Here is a 7,500-nt window from a genome sequence, read left to right as displayed (position 1 = left end):
CATTTAGAAATGTTTAATTTATTACAAAAAAAATGTTATCTTGCAATACTTTCATGTAAAAGTGGTAAGTGATTTTGGTAAATGAAATAGTAACTTACTTGTGATAAAAGGCATCACTTTGCTATCATTTTCTTTAGTGGTGACTCAGCAGCAAATGTCACTGTCAAAAATTTTTTTTGTGAACTTAGGGCATCCCTAAAAAATGCTTTCTTTCCATGAACGTCCCTCTTGTGAGAGTGGGTTGGACACTGCCCAAACAAAACATTATGACAGAAGGAGTCTGAGTCCAAGAGATATTGGTTTTTATGTACAGTCAGGCTAATAAAATAACCAGTTCTATTTTAAACAAAGTATTGATAAAAAATGTTTTTCATATAGAACACAGCATGTGAATTTGAATTTTAAAAATCAAAATTTTTGTTATCAGAGAGACCATCTAGAATTGGGTTGGTCACATGAATGGGAAACAAAACATTTTATGGGGATGGCCTTATAAAAATATTACAGTTAAATAAAAAAAATTCTGGAACTACACATTTCAGTGTATAAAGTATTATACATGTATCAACAGACTTCTCTTGGTATGAAACTCTTCCTCCCTCATCCTCATTTGTTGTTGAGATCTCTCTTTGAGGCATTCTATGGTCTCTCCTCCAGACCTCCTCTTAAGTGGTTTATCTTCTTTTGCCTCCACACCTTGACGCTTGCGTGTCTGGCCAACTCTTTTTAGGGCTTGGGCCCTTACCTCTTCTGCCACTTTCCTCTCTCTGTCCTCTTTTTCTTTCCTCTCATCTTGTCCTGCCTTCTGCTCTTTCTCTGCATCCCCTGCCCTACCAACAATTTCTTCCATCAGTTGATCAAATTCTGTTGGGGGAGGCACTTCAATCCCACTTGCTTTTCTCTCCTCTTGCATCCTTTTTTTGTAGTTTCTAATCAAAACGAGATTCACCCTGTCCCTGACAGACCTGCCAGTGACACTAAAATTTATTTGGTTGGTGAGATGAAAGCCATCAAGGTTAGCTGCAATTTTTTACCCAGAGAGTAAATCTTTCCCTGCTCCCTTTTGGGTGCTGGTAAGGGTCAAGGGCCACTACTTCTCTTGCCAAGAGGATGTCATGCTGGCGAAGCCGCGGCATAATTGGCTTAGGGTCCTTTGTCGACCTTAAAATAAAAAAATACATAATTATCATACGAGGAGCTTGGACATTTGAGCTTCAGCATGAACATTGTAAATACTGAAAGTGCAAACAAACAAATGAAGAACTAAATCAAGCCCCATCAAACAAAAGGGAACCTTATGCAAAATGGGTCATTTGCACGGGTCTGTCTGGTTTAGTACTGTGGTAATTATTTTTAATTTCCAATGTATATGTGCTTGTGAAGTACACCACTACTTGAAACAAGTTAGATAAAATACTGCACATACAACCAATTTTTGGCATGGTGAGGCGCAACTTGCAAAAGAAATTGCTGGAGCACAACCCAACTTGTACATAAAATCTGTATCCAACAAAAATTAAATATGTGGTTAAATGAAGTGAACGAAAATTAGTTTGACCGTTGTCTAAAGTTGTCTCACGTTTCATTTCACAAGCCCTTCAGATTAGCTATTCATTACATAATTAAGGTCCAGTAAGTTGAAGTATCAATAAGTGTTTTTGTTTTCATTCAAAAATATTTTTGAAGTGTTTTCTCTGACACAATGCGATATGTTTCTTAAAGTGCATATAAAGTAAAAAATTTTTTTACTGGATATGATATTTTAGCAGTTTCTGAGTACAAAAATGTAATTTTCGGTGAGTACAACCTTCTTTAAGGTTTTTTTTTCGGGGCGCGAAGTTCGAATTTGGCGCTCAGATAGTGTCTCAATTTTCCGCTCGGCCAAAACGATAGCATTACAAGGATGTGAAGTCATGAGTCGCGCAGAAGACACGATCGGTGGTGGAAGTATCATGGCAGAGACTAAAAAAAGACGTCCTGGTAAAACGTATTGTGCTGCTGGCGGCCCCGGCGCTGTAAATTGCACTAACAAGACCAGCACGCCGGGAATTACTATGCATTATTTTCCGAAGGACGAAACTTTACGGCAGAAGTGGACTCGGTTTGTCCGAATTCACAGGAAAGATTTTGTCTCGACAAAATCTTCAGCACTGTGTTCGGCGCATTTCGATGAAACGTGCTTTCATTCTAAGAGCATTGCTGCTTTCGACGCAAGCGGAAATCCTGTAAACCAAAAACGGCGTTTGATTCTTGGATCTATTCCTTCCAAAGATACAGTTGTGCCATACACGTCTCCCTTGACCTCGCGAAAGCGCTGAATGGTGAGTAGACAACAGTAATCTCCTATAAGATACCTAAGCTAAATGCGGGCCCTCGGCCTACAGTTGTAGTTGTTATGAAATCACATCGGCGTAAGTTATCCATTAATTTCCTGAAAAGCCAATTGTGACCTTTCCTGCACGATTTGTTTCGTTTGTAAGGTTCTCTTTTTATTTTTGGGTTTAATAGTGAACGGGTCAACAACTTCGATCCCTTTTGCTGGACACAGCTGTTGACGCTTCCGGTTGGTTATTAGCGGAAGGAATACTATTGTGTGATGCGAACATGTGAAAAAGATGAATGCTTTCTTTGCTGATTAGAATGCCGTATTTGGCTTGCCTGCAGAATAACAGGCCCACTTATTTGCATAATGTTTGCCGTGGAACCCTTTTGAAGCTTTCGATACGTATGAATAATTATCAAATGCACCGGAAGTAACACTCGATCTTTTAAAATCCAAATGGTACAATATGCCAACAAGATATATTGGACAAAATGCTGTATAACTGAATCATACGGATTTTAAGTTATTTTACAATAATTAACTAGATGCTTGTCTTTCATTTGCGGCTGATATGTTGAAAGGGCACATTAAGTGATTCAATGTCGTCTTTGGTCAACATAATTTTTCAGATCAAAAGAGATGCACTTTTTGGAAGTGATGGTGCTACTTCAGTAAAACGGAGAAAGATTCTCCCTATTACTGAAACTCCATGTACCAGCACTACTGAACCAGCTATGACTGAGTATGCTAAGCCAGATACAAGTTCAGGTGGCCCAGCTGGCATTAAGACTCCTGGCTCCAGTTCCATGTGTTTTGATGTTGATGTCACTCCTGTGTCAGTTTCTACTGAAGCACAAGGTAGAGAAGCTGAAACGGCTTTTTCAAGCTTATCTATTGTAAGACCAGGCTCCATAGCCTCAACGCAACCCACGCCATCAGGGTCTGGTTTTCAGACTAGCTCTTCGACTTCAAATAAAAGAAAAGTACCCTGCACAAAGTGTTCTGGCAGGGCAAAGAAGCTCAAGTCCCTTCGGAAGAAACACAGCCGGCTCCAGAAGAAACTTGAGAAACTAAAAGAAAAATGTAATCAACTTCTGGTTCAACAGGTAGGCTCAATCCACTATCTTGTGATGTGACTGCATGCATGTAACTTTAAGTTTGTTTTCTTGTTCATGGAGAATACATGTATGTAACAAGCTTTTTGTCAAGGGAACACACGAGGTGGGAGACCTCCAACTTAATGCACTGATCACTTGCTAAATTATGTATATATGTGTTTGTGGTTGTAAAATGGGATCTACCTCAAGTAGTGGACTGTGCTAAGGAGTCATAATTCTGTAGTCCCTTATTTAATTAATCTTTGGGTTGTTAGAATGATGATCCAAAGGACCTAACAAGAGAAGATAACCCTGAAGAAATCAAAGAAGAAAAGGAGGAAGCCGAATCATCTGACAGTGAACCTCAGGATGATGATGAAGAGGGCATTGAATGGCTCCAGCAGGAGGAGAGTTCGGAGGCATTCAGCTCACAAAGAGAAGATGAAATAGAAGAAGACGAAACAGCGAATACCATAACGTAAATTATGTGCATGCTTTGAATGTGAACTTGTGGTCATGCTTCAGAATGTAAATATACATGTAGGTAAGAAAAACTAGTAAGACTTATCATCTTTAAATTTTCATTCAGGGTTGACCAGGGAACTCCAGCACAAGATGAGCCTAAGTTTATTGTGTTCTTCACCCAGCTTTTGGTACTGTTTTCTCTGTTTTACTTTAAATGTAAAACAAGTGGTCCAAGAGTAACCATGAAACAGAGGGGAACCATGGTGATTGCAAGTCAGCAATGTCAACATTGTGGCGATGATGCGTTTGTGTGGAAATCCCAGCCCATGACCCTTGGAGGAAAACATCCCCTTGAAAACATATTGTTAAGTTTTGCTATACTGATGGCTGGAGCATCTATCAGCAAAGTGTTACTGGTGTTCAAGCACATGGGCTTGTCAGCTTTCTCTGCGAGAACATTCTTTTACCATCAAAGGAGCTTTCTATTTCCAGCTGTGATTAGCTATGGGGAACAGTACCAAGCAGGCCTCATTTCTAAACTTAAGGAACTGAAAGATGTTGTGCGGAGTGGAGACGGGCGTTTCGATTCAATGGGCCACAGTGCTAAATTTGGAGCCTACTCAATGTTCTCTAACAAACTTCTCAAAATTGTGCATTTTGAAATTCTGCAGGTAGCAAGTCCAAACAGTTAAATATTTAAATTAAATGACTAGCTATGTAAAGATATTGTTGCTTTAGATGAAATTGACCGATCATCACCATGACAGTGGATTCCAGAAAATCAAATGTCAAGGAAGTAAAAATTTAACTCTGTAGTTTTTTGGGGGGGAGGGGGGGGGGGTGGCAAGTTGAAGTGTCTGATATTTTTATGTAGTTCATCTTCTGACTTTTTCTAACTCTTACTTACTTTTCAAAGTGTTCCTATGTAACCCGACTTGCTTTTATTTGGCAATATCGTCTATTACATGTCAGTTTTCATCCCTTTTTATTTGCTAACGACAAATTATCATTTAGTTATGAACAAATTATTACCAGTTTTTAATCTCTCTGCAGGCAAACGAAACTGGTAGCAGCACTGCCATGGAGCTTGAAGGGGCAAAACGTTGCTTTTCTTATCTTCAAACTGCTGGCATTTCCATTAAAGTTTTCATTTCTGACAGACACAGGGGAATTGCCAAATGGATACGGGAATATCAAACAAGTTGTGCCCACTTCTTTGACATCTGGCATGTGGCACGCTCAATTGGAAAGGCAATGACAAAACTGGGGAAAGAGAAAGGTTGTGAAAAAATTGCTGACTGGGTCAAAGGTGCACATAACCATTTGTATTGGTGTGCCACATCTACAAAGCAGGGGTTTGAAGAGTTGATCGCTGCAAAGTGGATGTCATTCATGCAGCATGTGGCCAATAAACACAACAATTAGAATCTTCCCTGTTCAACAAATGTGCTCATGATGATCAGATTGAAAATCGAAGATGGATCAAGATAGGTGAATTATAGTCAGTCTTGTTTGGTAGAAATATATAGTTTGGAGCTAGGCATTTACCATTGATAAACCCATAGTACACAAAAAATTATTATAATCCAGAATTATAGCATTAATTCAAAATGATATTGAATTGTTTTGGTCCTTACTCAAAAAATAACAACAAGAACAGGGACTTCCTGAATCAAATAGTTTTGTACGGTTAAACATGCATTATCTTTTGCCTTCTTTTAGGAACTAAGGGTTACGACAAACTCAGCAGCCTCCTAACTAATGTGCGTCTGGTTAATGACATTAAGAAACTGTCTGCTGATGCCCAGACTAGTTGTCTTGAAGGCTTTCACTCAACCTTGAACCACTGGCATCCAAAGATGGTTTGCTTTTCTTGGCTTGGGACTTTTGCAAGTATAGTACACCAAAATGGTTACAATTGCTATTGACACATGGATTCCCTGGCCCTGTTTAAAGGAAGGGTAATGCTATCTAACAGAGAAATTGCTATCCAGTGAGGCATAGTTTGTATGGTTTTACTGTAGATGTGTTTTCTATTGTCTGGTTGCTGTATCTCTAGGTTTTGTCACTGTCATCTGCCCTGATACTGTTTGTTATATGAACGTTTTTGCTCGGGAAAATTCATCAGTTTAACTCAGTGTGAATTCACGGTTTTATTTTGTTTCCATTTTAGTTATAATTTCATGTTGTCATTGTGTTTCGTTATATATTAATAGGCACATTTTGGCCTCTCTCCACTTCAATGAGAACGTACAACGACAAACAAAGATATCTGTTGATGGAGAGGAGTACTTAAAAGTAACCTATCCTAAATTTAAGTTGGGCGATGAGGTTGTCCGTGAGGTCACAGTGCCACCAACGTATAGTATGTTTCCACTTTCAATTACACAGGGATGTTTTCTGCTAGCTGCATTATTTCATATGACATATTTCATATGTCACTTGAAGTTTTATTCCAGGCATCCCTGTAACAATGTCTACTGCCTACCTTCGTTCGTTTTTATTGTATATGTAGTATCTTAATTTCACATGTTCATGTAGTACAGTAACAGTTCTTTCATTGACATTGTGATCATCATTGGTGTTTTAATAGATTATGTCCAAGAAATAAAGGGGAAACTTTTCAACACCTCAAGGTTAGAGCTTACAAACGTGGTAGACAGGTACAGCGCAAAGGTTCCACCTTCACTCAGTTCACAGTTTAAGGACAGGATGAAAAAAGCAGATGCTGTTGAAAGCTACAAAAAGAGACAGAAAAGACAAGCCACACAGCTGTATCCTGCAGGTGAAACATGAATATCCAACTAATTATAGCAACTAAAGAACATGTAAACACTAGCACCCAGCTGGGGGGAGAGGGTGCTCCCTTAAAATTCAAAATAAGTATGTACAGCAAAGGCTCTGAAGCCCTTTCTCTATTTCAGGATAAAGAAAATCAAACTTGATACCCGTTTAAGACCCAAACCCTGCTAATTGATGCCCTATGACTTTGCACAGAGGGCCATATATAAAAAAACCTATATACCGTACCAAATGACATGCACAAGATTATGCTTAGAGGGTCATACCAAAAAAAATAACACCTGAGTGTTTAATATACATATATGCATTTTATTTAAAAAAATGAAAATTTTGCTTTTTGTAGGTGAGGAGCAAGACCAGTTGCAAGCAAGTACAGTTTCATCTGAAGCACCACCTAAGAAGAAGAGAAAAAAGCCAACATGTGCAAAATGTGGAAAGCCAAAAAAGGGGCATAAAGCTGCTCTCTGCATAGACCAGAGTTAAATAGACTTGCTTTGATTAAATTGGCTTCCACTCTATTAATTCATAATTTTCTATGTGTCAAAGTTTGATTCAATTCATTATACTGCAAAGTGGTTTACCCCCCTTTTATGATTATATTTAGGGAACTTAAATATATCACACAGCAATGTTGAATACTGACAAGGCCCAATCAGAGCTATTATTACATGTGATACAGTTAAATTTGATTTCACTTTGTTAAAACACTACTTTCAAATACCTAGGTAGGTGCCCGCTATGTCGTGTTACGTGTACATTTGAGATTAAAGAAGAGAGTAGTTCAACAATTCAATTCAAAGGCACTTAATAGAC

At 38.5% G+C, this 7,500-nt stretch overlaps 1 pseudogene; it reads left to right on the top strand.

The window, feature by feature from the left end:
• Nucleotides 1-3,065: 3,065 nt before the first annotated feature.
• LOC137988979 (uncharacterized) lies at nt 3,066-7,444 on the top strand (annotated as a pseudogene).
• The last annotated feature ends 56 nt before the right edge of the window (nt 7,445-7,500 follow it).

Source organism: Montipora foliosa, unplaced genomic scaffold (assembly GCF_036669935.1).
Source record: "Montipora foliosa isolate CH-2021 unplaced genomic scaffold, ASM3666993v2 scaffold_436, whole genome shotgun sequence".
Lineage (NCBI taxonomy): Eukaryota > Metazoa > Cnidaria > Anthozoa > Scleractinia > Acroporidae > Montipora > Montipora foliosa.
Note: the sequence above shows the minus strand (reverse complement) of the source record. Positions and strands in the feature narration are given on the sequence as shown.